The sequence below is a fragment of the Neofelis nebulosa genome, chromosome X (genome assembly GCF_028018385.1).
Source record: "Neofelis nebulosa isolate mNeoNeb1 chromosome X, mNeoNeb1.pri, whole genome shotgun sequence".
NCBI lineage: Eukaryota > Metazoa > Chordata > Mammalia > Carnivora > Felidae > Neofelis > Neofelis nebulosa.
Window position 1 is genome coordinate 64,458,621 of NC_080800.1, and position 21,156 is coordinate 64,479,776.

The 21,156-nt window shown below is 38.9% G+C and overlaps 1 protein-coding gene and 1 pseudogene across 4 annotated transcripts in view; one reads left to right on the plus strand and one right to left on the minus strand.

Annotated features, from left to right (window-relative positions):
• Window positions 1-21,156, plus strand: part of ATP7A (ATPase copper transporting alpha) — a 157,656-nt gene that overhangs the window by 29,263 nt on the left and 107,237 nt on the right. The gene's annotated exons all lie outside the window — the stretch shown is intronic.
• LOC131502869 (large ribosomal subunit protein uL22-like) lies at window positions 12,820-13,371 on the minus strand (annotated as a pseudogene).

The window sequence follows — 21,156 nt, forward strand, 5'->3', positions numbered from 1 at the left end:
AGCCACTGTTTCTTCACCTACTTGAAATGCTGTCTCAGGGCACCTAGCTGGCTCAGTCAGTGGAGCATGCAATTCTTGATCTCAGGGTTGGGAGTTCGAGCCCCATGATGGTTTTAGAGATTACTTAAAAATAAAATCTTAGTTAAGAAAAAGGAAATGTCTCTATTTTAAGTATAGTGATATGTAGAAAGTCATATATACATGTATATATATGCACACACACATATACACACTCACACACATATATGTATACACACATATATACACACACACACACACACACACATATATATGTATGTATTTTTCCCTTATCATTTTTTCACAATTTGTGTGTTCTTAGATGTTTATTCTTTCATATGACCTTGAGGATCATTGTATCAGGTTCCATCTACCTCAAAATCCTACTGACTCTCTTTTTTTTTAATTTTAGTTTTAAAATTTACTTCCAAATTAGTTAGCATAGAGTGCAGCAATGATTTCAGGAGTAGATTCCTTAATGCCTCTTACCCATTTAGCCCATACCCCCTCCCACAACCCCTCCAGTTACCCTCTGTTGGTTCTCCATATTTAAGAGTCTCTTGTGTTTTGTCCCGCTCCCTGTTTTTATATTATTTTTGCTTCCCTTCCCTTATGTTCATCTGTTCTGTGTCTTAAAGTCCTCATATGAGTGAAGTCATATATTTGTCTTTCTCTGACTAATTTCACCTAGCATAATACCCTCTAGTTCCATCCACGTAGTTGCAAATGGCAAGATTTCATTCTTTTTGACTGCTGAGTAATACTCCATTGTATATATATATACCACTTCTTCTTTATCCATTCATCCATCGATGGACATTTGGGCTCTTTCCATACTGTGGCTATTGTTGATAGTGCTGCTATAAACATTCGGGTGCACGTGTTCCTTTGAAACAGCATACCTGTATCCCTTGGATAAATACTTAGTAGTGCAATTGCTAGGTTGTAGGTTAGTTCTATTTTTAATTTTTTGAGGAGCCTCCATACTGTTTTCCAGAGTGGCTGCGCCAGCTTGCATTCCCACCAGCAATGCAAAAGAGATCCTCTCTCTCTGCATCCTCGCCAACATCTGTTGTTGCCTGAGTTGTTGATGTTAGCCATTCTGACAGCTGTAAGGTGGTATCTCATTGTGCTTTTGATTTGTATTTCCCTGATGATGAGTGATGTTGAGCATTTTTTCATGTGTCAGTTGGCCATCTGAATGTCTTTGGAGAAGTGTCTATTCATGTCTTTTGCCCATTTCTTCACTGGATTATTTGTTTTTTGGGTGTTGAGTTTGATAAGTTCTTTGTAGATTTTGAATACTAACCCTTTATCTGATATGTCGTTTGCAAATATCTTCTCCCATTCTGTCGGTTGCCTTTTAGTTTTGCTTATTGTTTCCTTCATTGTGCAGAAGCTTTTTATTTTGATGAGGTCCCAGGAGTTTATTTTTGCTTTTGTTACCTTTGCCTCCAGAGACATGTTGAGTAAGGTGTTGCTGCAATCAAGATCAAAGAGGTTTTGCCTGCTTTCTCCTTGAGGATTTTGATGGCTTCCTGTTTTACATTGAGGTCTTTCATCCATTTTGAGCTTATTTTTGTGTATGGTGTAAGAAAGTGGTCCAGGTTCATTCTTCTGCATATCACTGTCCAGTTTTCCCACCACCACTTGCTGAAGAGACTATCTTTATTCCATTGGCTATTCTTTCCTGCTTTGTCAAAGGTTAGTTGGCCATACGTTTGTGGGTCCATTTGTAGGTTGTCAATTGTGTTCCATTGATCTGAATGTCTGTTTTTGTGCTACCTACTCACTCTCTTAAATGTATAGATTAATTTGGATAGAATTTACTTGTTTTCACAATATCTTCATACACATTTATTTAAAAAAATTTTTTTAATGTTTATTCATTTTTTGAGAGAGAGAAAGATAGGGCGTGAGTGGGGGAGGGGCAAAGAATGAGGGAGACACAGAATCCGAAGCAGGCTCCAGTCTCTGAACTGTCAGCACAGAGCCCGATGCGGACCTCGAACCCATGAACCACGAGATCATGACCTGAGCTGAAGTAGGACACTTAACCGACTGAGCCACCCAGGCGCCCCTTCATACACATTTCTTACTAAGTTTATTACTGAGTATTAAAATTTGTTTTCCCAGGGAGATATTTAGGTACTATATGAATGGGATCTTTTACTATTATATTTTCTAGATGATTATTGTCAGTGAATAAACAATTGATTTTGATATATTTAGCTGCCAACCTCATTCAATTGTTGAATACCTCTCTACATTAACTCTACCTTAAACTCTGTAATTAGGTGAATATTTCAGGAAAACAAGCATATTATCTAATATACATACATTTTCTCTAAAAAATATAAATATAAACTTATATCTGATTATTTTACTTGTTTTTTTCATTAGATCCATATAACAACCCTATGATGTAGGTAAATTGGCCTATTCTGGAAATATCAATCTAGTAAAATTGTTTGATAGTGTTCATTAAATCTATTCTTGCTGGCTCTCTGACTACTTGTTTTTTTAATTATTAAGAGAGGGGGTATTGAGATATCTTACTATTATTGTGGGTTTTTCTATTTCTTCTTGCAAGTCTTTGACTTTTTGCTTCATGAGTTTTGAAGCTCTGTCACTAGCTGCATATACATTTAGGATTGTTATGTCCTCTTCATTAATTGGCCCCTTTATCATTGAGGTCTTTCAATGATAGACCTTCTTTATTTCTGCTTATGATCCTTGTTCTAAAATCCTCTTAAATATTAACATAGCCTTCCCCTTTCTTTTGAATAGAGTTAGCATAGTATGTAAATTTGTCTCATTAATTGTGATAATTTTTATTTTGTCTAAAATATTACTGTAAAGTTAATTAAGGAGTATTTTTGGCTTATTAGTAATTGGCAAGTATTTTCTAGGGTGGTACTTGGAGATTATGTAAATATCCTCTTTCCCATCAAACTTTTCCCCCTATTTTTAGCATACACAAGTGATTTCTTAATCAGTTATTACTTTGATACTTGCAAATGGTGCTTTTCAAACTTCATTATTCAATCTACACTTATTAATTGGCATTCTACTGTGAGGTGGTAGAGCTTTCCTTTGAAGTGTTTGTAAACATATTGAATTAAAATATGTAACACCACTACATAAAATGTGGGAGCAGTGTGGAATACAGAATAATGGCCCCATAAATATGTCTGTGTTCAAATCCCTGGAGCCTGTGATTCACTTACAAGGTAAAAGGGACTTTGCAGATGTGATTAAAGATCTTGAGATGGAAGCATTATCCTGGATTATCTGGGTGGGTCCAATATGATAATAAAGGTTCTTACCAGTAAAAGAGGGTGTCAGGAGAGTTAGAGAAAGAGATGCATGGATAGGAGCAGAGGTTGGAGTCATGAAGTTGGAACTAAAGGCCACAATTCAAGGAATGCAGGCAGCTGGAAAAATAAGAGGTGGATTCTCCCATCTCCCCATCTCCCAGAAAGGACATAGTTTTGCCAACACTTTGAGTTTTTACTTTTCCCTTGACTTCAAGATGAGATTCTTTAGTCCCTATTATTTCTTGTATATTGGAAGTTAGCTCTAAAGGTTTGATTAGATACATGTTAAGAGATTTTTAGTGAAAATACTCCATAGATGGTGTATAGGTGGTACATACATATGCTTTGTTTTCCCACTGTGATATTAATATTGATCACCGTGTCAAGGTGGATTTTGCTTTCTTCATCTTATTTCACCGAGTGAGACCCATTTTGGGCTACTGACCTCTAGAATTGTAAGATACATTTGTAGTTGTGGCAATTTGTTACAGCAGCAATGGGAAACTAATAAAAGGGGGTGTTAAATTGAACTAACATTTAAATTATTTTCATTTTTTCAAGCAGAGGTTAAAAATTCTAATTTAAGGTAGACACTGATAAATCCAGGAGGGATGTTGTAATCTCTAGGGTAGTAAAAGAATAATTTTTATTTTTTTTACTGTTTAAATATTTTTTTAGTGTTTATTTTTGAGAGAGAGAGAGAGAGAGAGAGAGAGAGAGAGAGAGAGAGAGAGAATATGAGCATGAGCATGGGAGGGGCAGAGAGAGAGAGGGAAATACAGAATCCAAAGCAGGCTCCAGGCTCTGAACTGTCAGCACAGCCTGACGTGGGGCTCGAACTCACAAACCGTGAGATCATGACCTGGCTGAAGTTGGATGCTTAACCTACTGAGCCACCCAGGTGCCCCAAAAGAATAATTTTTAAATGCTATAACAATTACATGGGGAAAATGGAGTAAAGAAAATTATTTGATTAATCCAAAAGAAAGCAAGAAAAGAGAGAAAAGGCCCAAAGAACACTTGGGGCAAATAGAAAACAGCAAGATGATAGACATAAACCCAAAAATATCAGTGAATTTATTAAATGTGAATGGACCAAATATTACATTTCAGAGCAGAGCTTGTGAGAATTAAAAAAAAACACAATGAAATGCTATTCACAGAAATAGCATACAACTAGATGCTATTTATAAATATGTTGAATCTAATTAATTGAATATAAAAGGATGAAAAATATTTTACGCAAATACTATCTGAAAGGTAACTAATATGGCCATGCTATTGTCAGATAAAGTGAACTTTACGTCAAGAAGTATTACTAAAGAGAAGGATAATGATAAAAATATAATGATTTATATTTTATAATGATAAAAAGATTACCTCGACAGATAGATATAATATTCCTAACTTTCTGTGTAGCTAATAGCATGGCCTAAAAATATGTATAGCAGAAATTGCCAGAACCAAAAGCAGAAATAACTTCATAATCATAGGTGGAGATTTTTAAAAGGGTTTATTTATTTTGAGAGAGAGAAAGAGCATGAGCTGGGGAGGGACAGAGAGAGAGAGAGAAAGTGAGAGAATCCCAGGCAGGCTCCACACTGTCAGTGCAGATTCCGACGCAGGGCTTGATCCCACAAACCACAAGATCATGACCTAAGCTGAAATCAAGATTCAGATGTTCAACTGACTGAGCCACCCAGGTACCCCCATAGTTGGAGATTTTAGTACACTTCTCTCAGTAACTGATTTAACAACCTTCCCACAAGGAAAACTCAAGGCCCAAATGGTTCCCTGGTGAATTCTTCTAGTTACTAAGGAACTAGTATCTGTTGAACACCAAACTTTTCTAGACAACTGAAAAATAATGAATACTTCCTAGCTCTTTTTATGGAATCAATATAACGTTTATACCGAAACCTGATAAGAACATTGTATAAAAGGAAAACCTATTTCGATAAATGGTAACATCAATTCAATGCCCATGTGGGGAAAAATGAGCCTTGACTCCTAACTCATATTATATACAAAAAGCAGTTACAGATGGATCATAGACCTAAATTTTGAAAGGTAAAATAATGATTCTAGACTAGCACTGTTCAATACAAATATGTGAGACACACATGTAATTTAAAATTTTCTAATAGCTGCAAAAAAAGAAAAGGAGATTGGAAGTTAGTTTTACTATATATTTACTTAACTTATATACAAGTTATTATCATTTTAATATCTAGTCAATATACAGTTATTTAGATAGTTTACATTTTTTCCCTACTAGATCTTTGAAATCTAGTATGTATTTTTCATTTACAGCACATCTAATTTTCTATGTGCTCAATAGCCACATGTGGCTAGTGGCTACTGTGTTGGGCAGCATAGATACAGAACATTTCCAACATTGCAGGAAATTCTTTTGGGCATTGCTGCTCTTGACCCATCTAGTAGATTTTTCTGATTATTTCCTCATGTTGTCATCTAACATCATCCTTTATTTTCTGTTACTTCGTGTAGATTGGAAGTTATCTCTAAAGGCTTTATTATATACATGTTAAAGGTTTTTGTTGGGGCGCCTGGGTGGCGCAGTCGGTTAAGCGGCCGACTTCAGCCAGGTCACGATCTCACCGTCCGTGAGTTCGAGCCCCGCGTCGGGCTCTGGGCTGATGGCTCGGAGCCTGGAGCCTGTTTCCGATTCTGTGTCTCCCTCTCTCTCTGCCCCTCCCCCGTTCATGCTCTGTCTCTCTCTGTCCCAAAAATAAAATAAAGAAAAAAAAAAAAAAAAAAAGGTTTTTGTGAGAATACTTCACAGGTGGTGTAGAAGAGGTGTACAGTGTACAGTACACTAGTAGGTGTACACTATTACTGATATTAATATTGGTCACAGAGTTAAGGTAGACTTGCTCCTTTGAGTTTCCATCTTGAAGTCAGGGGAAAAGTAGAGAGTACTGGAAAATATCTCAGAATGTTAGTAGTTTCCCACCATTTTTGGTCTTCTGACCAAGAAGAAATCCTTTTCTCTCTTTTATCTTTCTCATCTCACATGAGAATTCAGAGGCAGTTTTTCTGTCCATCCAGTCAACTGACCATCCACCCAACAAAAATCATATTTACTGAACAATTGCTTTGGGTGTCTCTCTCCCACTTCTCAGTCTGGTTTTCTCCCTAGTTCAGATTTGGAGTATTTGAAATAGATTATTTTCATTTAAGTAAGAGGGAGAAAAGTAGAATCACATGTTTATGCTGTAGCCTTGGCTGCCACTAGTTGTGTCCCTATGGAGAAGCAAAAGAGTGATTATCTTTGGGTCTGTGTTTGGCCAAGTGTATATGATTTTGGCTCATGCCATTAATATCTGACTTTTTATTGTATAGTAGTAATAATACTTATTATATAATTATAAGTCACACCTACATAGCAATAACTAGTGCTAGGTTCTATTTATATATATTTGCCTAGTGAATAATAGGCATCATTTCCTACTTAAATTTTCCTGAGATTTCATGCAGTTTCATTGATCTTAAATATGTTACAAATTAATTCATGTTTGTGTGGGAGGCATTTATCATAAATGCTTAGGTGGGTTGAGAACAGATATTTAAATAAGCAACTTAAAAAAATTTTTTTAGTGTTTTTTTCTTTTTTTTAAAAAAAAATTTTTTTAACGTTTATTTTTGAGGCAGAGAGAGACAGAGCGTGAACAGGGAAGAGGCAGAGAGAGAGGGAGACACAGAATCTGAAACAGGATCCAGGCTATGAGCAGTCAGCACAGAGCCCGACGTGGGGCTCGAACTCATGGACCGTGAGATCATGACCTGAGCCGAAGTCGGATGCTTAGCCGACTGAGCCACCCAGGCGCCCCTAGTGTTTATTTTTCAAGTGAATTTTTAAATTGTTTTTCTTTTTTTTTTTTTTAATATATGAAATTTATTGTCAAATTGGTTTCTGCCCATTTCTTCACTGGATTATTTGTTTGTCGAGTGTGGAGTTTGGTGAGCTCTTTATAGATTTTGGATACTAGCCCTTTGTCCGATATGTCATTTGCAAATATCTTTTCCCATTCCGTTGGTTGCCTTTTAGTTTTGTTGACTGTTTCCTTTGCAGTGCAGAAGCTTTTTATCTTCATGAGGTCCCAATAGGTCATTTTTGCTTTTAATTCCCTTGCCTTTGGGGATGTGTGAAGTAAGAAATTGCTGCGGCTGAGGTCAGAGAAGTCTTTTTCTGCTTTCTCCTCTAGGGTTTTGATGGCTTCCGGTCTCACATTCCGGTCCTTCATCCATTTTGATTTTATTTTTGTGAATGGTGTAAGAAAGTGGTCTAGTTTCATCCTTCTGCATTTTGCTGTCCTGTTCTCCCAGCACCATTTGTGAAAGAGACTTTTTTCCATTGGATATTCTTTCCTGCTTTGTCAAAGATTAGTTGGCCATACTTTTGTGGGTCTAGTTCTGGGGTTTCTATTCTATTCCATTGGTCTATGTCTGTTTTTGTGTCAATACCATGCTGTCTTGATGATTACAGCTTTGTAGTAGAGGCTAAAGTCTGGGATTGTGATGCCTCGTGCTTTGGTCTTCTTCAAAATTACTTTGGCTATTCGAGGCCTTTTGTGGTTCCATATGAATTTTAGGATTGCTTGTTCTAGCTTCGAGAAGAATGCTGGTGCAATTTTGATTGGGATTGCATTGAATGTGTAGATAGCTTTGGGTAGTATTGAAATTTTAACAATATTTATTCTTCCAACCCATGAGCATGGAATATTTTTCCATTTCTTTGTGTATACTTCAATTTCATTCATAAGCTTTCTATAGTTTTCAGCATACAGATCTTTTACATCTTTGGTTAGATTTATTCCTAGGTATTTTATGCTTCTTGGTGCAATTGTGAATGGGATCAGTTTCTTTATTTGTCTTTCTGTTGCTTCATTATTAGTGCATAAGAATGCAACTGATTTCTATAAATTGACTTTGTATCCTGCGACTTTGCTGAATTCATGTATCAGTTCTAGCAGACTTTTGGTGGAGTCTGTCGGATTTTCCATGTATAATATGTCATCTGCAAAAAGCGAAAGCTTGACTTCATCTTTGCCAATTTTGATGCCTTGGATTTCCTTTTGTTGTGTGATTGCTGATGCTAGGACTTCCAACACTATGTTAAACAACAGCGGTGAGAGTGGACATCCCTGTCGTGTTCCTGATCTCAGGGAAAAAGCTCTCAGTTTTTCCCCATGGAGGAAGATATTCGCTGGGGGCTTTTCATATATGGCTTTTAATATGTTTAAGTATGTTCCTTCCATCCCGACTTTGTCGAGGGTTTTTGTTAAGAAAGGATGCTGAATTTTGTCAAATGCTTTTTCTGCATGGATTGACAGGATCATATGGTTCTTTTCTTTTCTTTTATTAATGTGATGTATCACGTTGATCGATTTGCGAATGTTGAACCAGCCCTGCATCCCAGGAATGAATCCCGCTTGATCATGGTGAATAAGTCTTTTTATATGCTGTTGAATTCGATTTGCTAGTATCTTATTGAGAATTTTTGCATCCATATTCATCAGGGATATTGACCTGTAGTTCTCGTTTTTTTTTTTTTAATTTTTTTTAACGTTTATTTATTTTTGAGACAGAGCATGAATGGGGGAGGGTCACAGAGAGAGGGAGACACAGAATCTGAAACAGGCTCCAGGCTCTGAGCTGTCAGCACAGAGCCCGACGCGGGGCTCGAACTCACGGACTGTGAGATCATGACCTGAGCCGAAGTCGGACGCTTAACCAACCGAGCCACCCAGGCGCCCCTGTAGTTCTCTTTTTTTACTGGGTCTCTGTCTGGTTTAGGAATCAAAGTAATACTGGTTTCATAGAATGAGTCTGGAAGTTTTCCTTCCCTTTCTATATTTTGAGATAGCTTGAGAAGGATAGAGGTATTATCTCTGCTTTAAACGTCTGGTAGAACTCCCCTGGGGAGCCATCTGGTCCTGGACTCTTATTTGTTGGGAGATTTTTGATAACTGCTTCAATTTGTTCGCTGGTTATGGGTCTGTTCAAGCTTTCTGTTTCCTCCTGATTGAGTTTTGGAAGCGGATGGGTGTTTAAGAATTTGTCCATTTCTTCCAGGTTGTCCAGTTTGTTGGCATATAGTTTTTCATAGTATTCCCTGATAATTGCTTGTATTTCTGAGGAATTGGTTGTAATAATTCTATTTTCATTCATGATTTTATCTATTTGGGTCATCTCCCTTTTCTTTTTGGAAGCCTGTCTAGAGGTTTATCAATTTTGTTTAGTTTTTCAAAAAAACCAACTCTTGGTTTCATTGATCTGCTCTACAGTTTTTTAAGACTCTATATTGTTTATTTCTGCTCTGATCTTTATTATTTCTCTTCTTCTGCTGGGTTTAGGGTGTCTTTGCTGTTCTGCTTCTATTTCCTTTAGGTGTGCTGTTAGATTTTGTATGTGGGATTTTTCTTGCTTCTTGAGAGGCCTGGATTGCAATGTATTTTCCTCTCAGGCCTGCCTTTGCTGCATCCCAAAGCTTTTGGATTGTTGTCTTCTCATTTTGGTTTGTTTCCATATATTTTTTAATTTCTTCTCTAATTGCTTGGTTGACCCATTCATTCTTTAGTAGGGTGTTCTTTAACCTCCATGCTTTTGGAGGTTTTCCAGACTTTTTCCTGTGGTTGATTTCAAGCTTCAGAGCATTGTGGTCTGAAAGTATGCATGGTATGATCTCAATTCTTTTATACTTATGAAGGGCTGTTTTGTGGCCCAGAATGTGATGTATCTTGGAGAATGTTCCATGTGCACTCGAGAAGAAAGTATATTCTGTTGCTTTGGGATGCAGAGTTCTAAATATATCTGTCAAGTCCATGTGATCCAATGTATCATTCAGGGCCCTTGTTTCTTTATTGACCGTGTGTCTAGATGATCTATCCATTTCTGTAAGTGGGGTGTTAAAGTCTCCTGCAATTACCACTTTCTTATCAATAAGGTTGCTTATGTTTGTGAGTAATTGTTTTATATATTTGGGGGCTCCTGTATTCAGCACATAGACATTTATAATTGTTAGCTCTTCCTGATGGATAGACCCTGTAATTCTTATATAATGCCCTTCTTCATCTCTTGTTACAGCCTTTAATTTAAAGTCTAGTTTGTCTGATATAAGTATGGCTACTCCAGCTTTCTTTTGACTTCCAGTAGCATGATAAATAGTTCTCCATCCCCTCAGTTTCAATCTGAAGGTGTCCTCAGGTCTAAAATGAGTCACTTGTAGACAGCAAACAGATGGGTCTTGTTTTTTTTTTTTACCCATTCTGATACCCTATGTCTTTTGGTTGGCGCATTTAGTCCATTTACATTCAGTGTTATTATAGAAAGATATGAGTTTAGAGTCATTGTGATGTCTGTAGGTTTCATGCTTGTAGCGATGTCTCTGGTACTTTGTCTCACAGGATCCCCCTTAGGATCTCTTGTAGGGCTGGTTTAGTGGTGATGCATTCCTTCAGTTTTTGTTTGTTTGGGAAGACCTTTATCTCTCCTTCTATTCTAAATGACAGATTTGCTGGATAAAAAATTCTCAGCTGCATATTTTTTCTGTTCATCACATTGAAGATTTCCTGCCATTCCTTTCTGGCCTGCCAAGTTTCAGTAGAGAGATCCGTCACGAGTCTTATGGGTCTCCCCTTATATGTTAGAGCACGTTTATCCCTACCTGCTTTCAGAATTTTCTCTTTATCCTTGTATTTTGCCAGTTTCACTATGGTATGTCGTGCAGAAGATCGATTCAAGTTACGTCTGAAGGGAGTTCTCTGTGCCTCTTGGATTTCAATGCCTTTTTCCTTCCCCAGATCAGGGAATTTCTCAGCTATTATTTCTTCAAGTACACCTTCAGCACCTTTCCCTCTCTCTTCCTCCTCTGGAATACCAATTATGCGTAGATTATTTCTCTTTAGTGCATCACTTAGTTCTCTAATTTTCCCCTCATACTCCTGGATTTTTTTTATCTCTCTTTTTCTCAGCTTCCTCTTTTTCCATAATTTTATCTAGTTCACCTATTTTCTACTCTGCCTCTTCAATCTGAGCTGTGGCTGTCTCCATTTTATTTTGCAGCTCATTAATAGCATTTTTACCTCCTCCTGGCTGTTCCTTAGTCCCTTGATCTGTGTAACAATAGATTCTCTGCTGTCCTTTATACTGTTTTCAAGCCCAGCGATTAATTTTATGACTATTATTCTAAATTCATTTTCTGTTATATTGTTTAAATTGTTTTTGATCAGTTTGTTATCTGTCGTTATTTCCTGGAGGTTTTTTTGAGGGGAATTCTTCCGTTTGGTCATTTTGGATAGTCCCTGGAGTGGTGTGGAACTGCAGGGCACTTCCCCTGTGCTGTCTCAAATAACTTGCATTGGTGGGCGGGGCCACAGTCAGACCTGATGTCTGCCCCCAGCCCACCGCTGGGGCCACAGTCAAACTGGTGTGTGCCTTCTCTTCCCCTCTCCTAGGGGCGGGATTCACTTTGGGGTGGCGTGGCCCATCTGGGCTATTTGCACACTGCCAGGCTTGTGGTGCTGGGGATTTGGCGTATTAGCTGGGGTGGATTGGCAAGGTGCACAGGGGTGGGAGGGGCAGGCTCAGCTCGCTTTTCCTTTGGAGATCCGCTTCGGGAGGGGCCCTGCGGCACCAGGAGGGAGTCAGACCCACTGGAGGGATGAATCCACAGAAGCACAGCGTTGGGTGTTTGTGCGGTGCAAGCAATTTTCCTGGCAGGAACTGGTTCCCTTTGGGATTTTGGCTGGGGGATGGGCGACGGAGATGGTGCTGGCAAGCACCTTTGTTCCCTGCCAAGCTGAATTCTGTCATCCAGGGCTCAACAACTCTCCCTCCTGTTGTCCTCCAGCCCTCCCGCTCTCTGAGCAGAGGTGTTAACTTATAACCTTTCAGGTGTTAAGTCCCACTTGCTGTCAGAACACACTCCGTCCAGCCCCTCTGCTTTTGCAAGCCAGACTTGGGTCTCTGCTTTGCCGGCGGGCTGCCCCTCCGCCCTGGCTCTCTCCCACCAGTCCGTGGAGCGCGCACCGCCTCTCCACCCTTCCTACCCTCTTCTGTGGGACTCTCGTCTACGCTTGGTTCCGGAGAATCCATCCTGCTAGTCTTCTGGTGGTTTTCTGGGTTATTTAGGCAGGTGTGGGTGGAATCTAAGTGATTTGCAGGACGCGGTGAGCTCAGCGTCCTCCTGCGCCGCCATATTCCACAAAAGTATTTAGTGTTTATTTTTGAGAGAGAGAGAGCACATGAGCGGGGAGGAACAGAGAGAGAGAGAGGCACGGAATCTGAAGTAGGCTTCAGGGTCTGTCTGAGCTGTGAGCACAGAACCCGACATGAGTTTGAACTCACTGTGAGATCGTGACTTGAGCCGAAGTGGGACACTTAATTGTATGAGCCACCCAGGCACCCCCGTAACTTCTTTTTTTAAACTTTTATTTTTATTTATTTTATGCAGAATTCACTCCCAGGCCATCAGTTTTTGTATCTTCAGTTTTTTCTGGCATATCTTTTTCTTCTGTGTAACCTCCTCTTCTGGTTTGGGAACAGTCTGCTCTTTTCAGTCAGAATCTTCTCAGTGTGGCAGGGAGAGCTCATGTATGGTTTAATCTGACCATGAGCTCTGTAAGTTCTATGCTGCATCTTGGAGGCTTTGTTCACCTGGATGTACTTAATGACCAGAGAATCGACATCTAAACCATTAAGTTCAGCATTACTCTGCATTTTTAAGCATGTGTAGTAAAAATTCTGCACCGTTTTTGGGTCATTGACCCTGTGTCCGGCACCACTGTTAGGCCTGAGCACACCTACCAATTCCACCATTGTAGCAATGGAATGGCACAGGTTGCTTCTTGAAAGTAACATCTTTCAGATACTTGATGGCTTTTAGGATATGCGTACCGTTGATGGCCTGGGCAGTTTCACATGTGTTCTTAAAGTAGGCATGAAGATTTGAACCTCTTGATTTGCATGATTTTGTAGAATTTTCTGGGTCAAGTGAACAGCAAACCATTTTCAGAGATCACCTCAGGCTGCTTGTGGGAAAAGAGTGAATAAGTAACTTCTATTGAGTTTAGTTCCTCTGATATTTGTTTACAAAATAGATACAACAAACAGGTTGTTCAGGGTTGTAGAATAATATGTTCCTAGATTCTAGATATTGTCTACATCATCTTTATTGGTTACTCTACTTTTTTGTAGTAATTATGGCTAGTATTGCTTCATTATTACTTGGGTATTTATTTATGGTGATGAAAGCATAATGTACTGTTTGTATAATTGTACAGTTTTTACATTATACAGTTTACATAATAGTTAAGTCTCATGATTATAAGAAGTTCAATGGGCATAAAAAAATTGATTGGAAGCAAGCACAGCTGAATCTAAGTATGCCAGCATACTACTGGTGGGACAAAGATTGCATGTAAGCATGCTTTGGGAATCTGAATATTTTAGTGATAGAACAGAGACCATCAGTTAATCCATTGGCTGTTGGTTAAGAGAACTTTTTAAAAATTATTTATTTATTTATTTTTTAAAGTTTACTTATGTTTAAAAAATTTTTTGTAATGTTTATTTATTTTTTGAGAGAGAGAGACAGAGTGTGAGCATGGGAGAGGCAGGGAGAGAGGGAGACACAGAGTCCAAAACAGGCTCCAGGCTCTAAGCTGCCAGCACAGAGCCCCGTCACAGGGCTCGAACTCACGAAGCATGAGATTATGACCTCAGCTGAAGTCGGACACTTAACCGACTGAGCCACCCAGGCACCCCAAGTTTACTTATTTATTTTTAGAAAGAATGAGAGGGTGGGGAGGAGCAGAGAGAGAGGGCGGGAAGGAGAGAATCCTAAACAGGCTCCGTGCTGTCAGTGCAGAGCCCACGAACTGTGAGATCACGACCAGAGCAAATATCAAGAATTGGACAGTTAACTGACTGAGCCACCCAGGCGCCCCAACAACTTCTTTTTTTTTTTAAGTAGGCTCCATGCCCAATGCGGGGCTTGAACTCATGACCCCAAGATCAAGAGTCTCATGATTACTGACTGAGCCAGCCAGATGCCCCAGTTGAGAGAACTTTTTGCAGAGTAAAACTTTTCTTTTTCCTGAACATAGTTCCTGTTTGTAAATTGAGATCTACATCATTGTCTTTAATGGCCATATGGTTTTTATTATACATATATTAGTCTTGAGTTCTTGCTTGCAAACAGCATAAAGCTATTTTGACTCACTTAACCAGACAAGGAATTTATTGGTAGGCTACTAAGATTGCTTATACAGTGAACATGAAAGATGGCCAACCAGGGTTGGAAAGTAGGCAGGAACCCAGTGAGGCTAAAACAGGCCAAGGTTACACTCCAGGAGCAGTTTGGTGGTGACCTCTCCAGTGTCACTGCCTTTCTCAAGACTTTTTTGGCATCTTGACTCTTCTAGTGCAACTGCTGTGAATTCTCTTTAACTATGACTGTATATTTGTGTCACTCCCTCAGGATTCAAAACCCTAGGCAGAAGTAGCTGCCCAGTCTAGAATCATTTAGCAGCATCTCAGCTTCAATGATGAAGGGAAAAGGAATATTCCCCTCATCCCACTTTGGCTTCAGTATTGGGGACAGTATTCTTTTTTTTTTATTAAATAAAAAAAAATTTAATGTTTATTTTTGGAGAGAGAGAGAGAGAGAGAGAGCACGTGTGCTAGCTGGTGAGGGACAGAGAGCAGGAGACACAGAATCTGAAGCAGGCTCCAGGCTCTGAGCTGTCAGCACAGAGCCCAAGGAGGTGCTGGAACTCACAAACCCTGAGATCATGACCTGAGCCACAGTCGGATGCTTAACAGACTGAGCCACCCAGGTGCCCCATGGGAACAGTGTTCTACTGCCTGTTGGCAGGACACTCACTCACAGGAGGGGATTTCTGTAACCTAGGAAATGTGTTTGGATTCTGGGTAGCCAAAAATGTGACAACTATGTGTAATAGTGTGGATATAAGAGTTTATTTAATTAATTAATGCCCTATTGTGTAAAATTTAGGTTGTTTCTTAGTTCTAAGCTACATGGTAATAAACACATTTTACTAATCTAGTGGGAAAATACTGCATCTTAGTTGTTTCAATTTATAATTATTACTATTATTTACTATAACGTTGGAACTTTAATAGTAAAACTTAAAAAATATGCAGGGAAAACAAGCTCTCACATTTTGCCACTAAGAATATAAATTGGGATGAGCACTGGGTGTTGTATGGAAACCAATTTGACAATAAATTTCATATATTGAAAAAAAAAGAATATAAATTGTTAAAGTGTTTGGAGTTAATTACATCATTTTAAAAATTTTGACATTAGGCACCTATTTTGTGTTAAAACATATATAACAAAGTTTTAACCAATTTTTGAAATAATTTTTTAATGTTTATTTATTTTTGAGAGAGAGAGAGAGAGAGAGAGAGAGATATCACCAGTGGGGGCGGGGCAGAGAGAGAGAGAGAGAGAAAGACAGACAGAATCTGAAGCAGGCTCCAGGCTCCAGGCTTCAAGCTCCAAGCTGTCAGCACAGAGACCAATGCGGGGCTCGAACCCACAAACCGTGAGATCATGACCTGAGGTGAAGTCGGATGCTCAACCGACTGAGCCACCCAGGCGCTCCAAATTTTAACCATTTTTAAATGTACAGTTCTGTGGCAGTAAATACATTCACATTGTTGTGGGACTATCACCACCTATCTCCAGAACTTTTTCATCTTCCTCAGCTGAAACTTTTTTTTGATGTTTCAAGTTTTTATTTAAATTCTAGTTAGTTAACATATAGTGTTCATTAGTATCAGTAGTAGAATTTAGTGATTCATCACTTAATATAACACTCAATGCTCATCATAAGTGCCCTCCTTAATACCCATCACCCAATTAACCCATCCCCTCCAGCAAGCCTCAGTTTTCTCTCTATAGTTAAGAGTTTGTTTGATTTGCCTCTTTTTTCCACTTAATGTTCATCTGTTTTGTTTCTTAAATTCCACATATGAGTGAAATCATATGGTATTTGTCTTTGTCTGACTGGCTTATTTCTCTTAGCACAATACTCTCTAGGTCCATCCACATCTTTGCAAACGACAAGATTTCATTATTTTTTATGGTTGAATAATATTCCATATATATGTGTGTGTATGTGTATCATATCTTTTATATATATATATATATTTTTTTTTAATGTTTATTTATTTTTGAGACAGAGACAGAGGATGAATGGGGGTGGGTCAGAGAGAGAGGGAGACACAGAATCCAAAACAGGCTCCAGGCTCTGAGCTGTCAGCACAGAGCCCAACGCGGGGCTCGAACTCACAGACCGCAAGATCATGACCTGAGCCGAAATCAGACACCTAACCGACTGAGCCACCCAGGCGCCCCTCATATCTTTTTTTAATGTAATTAGTTGTCAGATTAGCTTACATACAGCACCTAGCGCTCATCCCAACAAGTGCCCTCCTCAATGCCTATCACCCATTTCCTCCTCTCCCCCACCCCCATCCACCCTTAGTTTGTTCTCTGTATTTAAGAGTCTCTTGTGGTTTGCCTCCCTCCCTTCTGTAACTATTTTTTCCCCTTCCCTCCCCCATGGTCTTCTGTCCAGTTTCTCAAGATCCACATATGAGTGAAAACATATGATATCTGTCCTTCTCTGTCTGACTTATTTCACTCAGTATAATACCTGCCAGTTCCATCCACGTTGCTGCAAATGGCATGTTTTCATTCTTTCTCATTGCCAAGTAGTATTCCATTGTATATATAAACCACATCTTCTTTATCCATTCATCAGGTGATGGACATTTGGACTCTTTCCATAATTTGGCTATTTTTGATAATGCTGCTATAAACATCAGAGTACATGTACTCTTTCAAACCTATATTTTTGTATCCTTTGGGTACATACCTAGTAGTACAATTGCTTGATTGTAGGGTAGTTGATTTTTAACTTTTTTTGAGGAACCTCCACACTGTTTTCTAGAGTGGTGGTACCAGTTTGCATTCCTGCCAACAGTGTAAGAGGGTTCCCCTTTCTCCACATCCTCACCAACATCTGTTGTCTTCTGTGTTGTTAATTTTAGCCATTCTGACTGGTGTGAGGTGATATCTCACTGTAGATTTGATTTGTATTTCCCTGATGATGGGTGGTGTTGAGCATCTTTTCATGTGTCAGTTGGCCATCTGTATGTCTTCTTTGGAAAAATGTCTATTCATGTCTCCTGCCCATTTCTTCATTGGATTATTTGGTTTTTGGATGTTGAGTTTGATAAGTTCTTTATAGATTTTGGATACTAACCCTTTCTGCCATATGTCATTTACAAATATCTTCTCCCATTCCAAGAGTGACTTTTAGTTTTGTTGATTGTTTCCTTCACTGTGTAGAAGCTTTTTATCTTGATGAAGTCCTAATAGTTTATTTTTGCTTTTGTTTTCCTCTGCCATATCTAGTAATAAGTTGCTACAGCCGATGTCAAAGATATTGCTGCCTGTGTTATTCTGTCTCACATTTAGGTCTTTCATCCATTTTGAATTAATTTTTGTGTATGGTGTAGGAAAATGATCTAGTTTCATTCTCTGCATGTTGCTGTCTAGTTTTTCCAACATCATTTATCGAAGAGACTGTCTTTTTTTCCATGGGCTATTCTTTCTTGCTTTGTCAAGGATTACTTGACCTTATAGTTGTGGGTCCATTTCTGCGTTTTCTATTCTGTTCCATTGATCTGTGTGTCTGTTTTGTGTCATAATGTCTTGATGACTACAGCTTTGTAATATACCTTGAATTTCGGAATTGTGTTTTAAAACTCCCAAATTTTAGGGACCTGGTATGGTATGGACTCATGCTGGTCCTGTGAGGGAGTTTCTCGCTGTGCTGGAACTGGTGCAGGTTTGTCTCAGAACAGCAGTTGTAACAAAGCGCAGTCATGTGAAGTTTAAGTAAAGTGCAGCAAAGAGCCTGTGTCCAGGTTAGCTGCTCTCAGCAGGTGTTTCTGTGCCTATGCTGAGGGGCAGGGGAGGATAATGCAACCCACTGGTCCCCTTGTTCCTGGAGAGGCAAGGCCACCTCTCCCAGATATGCTCTAAGAAGGGGGAATACATCCCAGGGGATCCTCGGATTGTGCCATCTGCTCCCCTGATTCTGCCCTCCTTCTGTAAGGGAGAACTGCAGCGCCCTCAGGGATCCACACCAGCCATGCTCTGGACCTTTAAAACACCAGTCTTTGAGCCTTGCTGGTTGTAAAAACTTATAAAAATCATTTCCTCTTGGTTTTCCAGTCAATGTCTTTGAGGAAGTGTTTTTCTTGTGCGGTCCCTTGTGCACTCCTCTCTCTCTGTCTTTGTCTCTCTCTCTCCCTCTCATATCTCCTCTCTCCCTCTCATATCTCCTCTCTCCCTCTCATATCTCCTCTCTCCCTCTCATATCTCCTCTCTCCTTTTGCTTCCCTCCTCTCTCCATGGGGCTCCCTCCCCTCTGCAGCACCAGCTATCCATTTTTTACCCAAATCACATCTGCGTGGTGTGGGCTCTACCAAGATGTGGGCTCTTCTCTCCCTCTAACTTGTGCATTTTGTTCAGTCAGTCTTCAGATAGATTTCTTGGGTGTTCGGAATGATTTGGTATTTATCTAGCTGTGTTCCAAGGATGAGGCAAGTCTAGGGTCCTCCTACCACTCCACCATCTTAGCTCCTCTCCTCAATTTATAATTTTTAAATATGAATTTAATTTGTTTATTACTATTTTGGATTTCTTATTTTGTCATTGCCTAATATATATATTACATATATATATTTTACATATATATATCTTATATATAATTTATCTATCATAAAATTCATTGTATTGAAGTATATAATTTAGTATTTTTTAGTGTATTCACAGATTTGTGCAACCATTACCACTAATTCCAGAACATTTCATTATTCCCCCAAAGAAGCTCCATGCATATATATATATATTTTTAAATTTTTTGTTAACATTTATTTATTTTTGAGACAGAGAGAGAGCATGAACAGGGGAGGGTCAGAGAAAGAGGGAGACACAGAATCTGAAACAGGCTCCAGGCTCTGAGCTGTCAGCACAAGCCTGATGCGGGGCTCAAACCCACGGACCGCGAGATCATGACCTGAGCTGAAGTCAGATGCTTAACTGACTGAGCCACCCAGGCGCCCCAATGCATATATATTTTTGTAGTTTGTTTACATAGTGCTTTTTGCCACACAAAATTTTAAAATTTCAAAATTTCATATAATTAAATTTAAAAATCTTTTCCTTTATGTTTTCTGCTTTTGCCTTATGCTTAGCTTTCTAAGCCTTCCCACCCCAGGTTTTGTGGTTGCTATTGTTAATTAATATTGATTTTTATATCTTTGTAGCATTTTTGTTTTGATTTTTTTGTTGTTTTTTATTTTGGTAGGCTTTACACCCAGACCAGAGCCCAAGGTGGGGATTGAACTCATGACCCTGAGATCAAACCCTTGAGCTGAGATCAAGAGTCAGACACTTAACCGGCTGAGCCAACCAGGCACCCCTACTTTTTTTTTTTAAAGCAATCTCTATGCCATTGTGGGGCTCAAACTCATGACCTCAAGATCAAGAGTTGTATTGCTCTACCGACTGAGCCAGCCAGGTGTCAACTACAAGGCTTTTTAATAATTAAAAATTTTAAAGACATTTTAATGTCTGGTGGGGTAATTAGCATCATTATCCTTTTAGGGATGCTTTTTATAGAATTATGACATACTTGAAAACCTTGGTCAAACTGAGTTGTTATTTTCAGCCTCAGTAAACTTTTATTGTTTGTAGTTTACTTGTTCTTAATCAGTTATAGGAAATATAAAATAAGTGCTTTTTCAACTTATTCTGTATAATGGCTAAATACTGACAATTGGTTTTAGTTTTCTTAGATGCTTACATTTTTTAATGTTTATTTATTTTTTAGAGAGAGGCAGAGTGTGAGCAGGGGAGGGGCAGAAAGTGGGAGACACATAATCCAAAGCATGCTCCAGGCTCTGAGCTGTCAGTACAGAGCCTGACATGGATCTTGAACCTACGAACCACGAGCTCATGACCTGAGCCAAAATCAGATGCTTAACCGACTGAGCCAGCCAGGCGCCCCAGTTTTCATAGATATTTAATGTTTTTTTTATCATTGGTTTGTAAGATGGATTTTTCCTTATGAACAAAGTGATGTCATTATAAACAGTCTGTTATTTACCTACAGATTGTATCTGGCAAACTTGAATCAAATGATGATTTTGATGGAGGGAAAAAGCCTTCCAACTACCAATCTTCTTAGAATCTAAGCAACTGCTTCACCAATACCATATCATCCCATTGTGTGGTTGAAAAGTATCTGACACATTTTAAAGGTAAATAGTTGAATCCTATTACCCTCTATTCTTCAGGGATAAAAAGTGGCTTTGTCTGAGGTGGTACAAGTTTTATCTATACTAAAAACATGTTTTTTCCTTTATATTGTTGACATGGCAGCAGATGCTCAGCGCTGGTGGAAAGGCACCTAGGAACTTGAGAACTATTTCTCAGTTTGTGAAGAACCTGTCCACACCTGTGTTCATTGCAGGATACCAGTATTTTTCAAGCATTTTTCCTACCTACCCTTTACCTTTGGCTGGTTTTGTTTTATGCCTTTTGCAGACATTGCCCTATTAAGTTAATCCCTTTGAGGCTATTGTTAGCTCTGGACTCCAGCTCTGGATTCCTGAATTGGCTGTATAAGCATGAGTAAGTCTGAGTGTTAGCTTCCTTAATTTTAAAAGGAGGCTACTATAT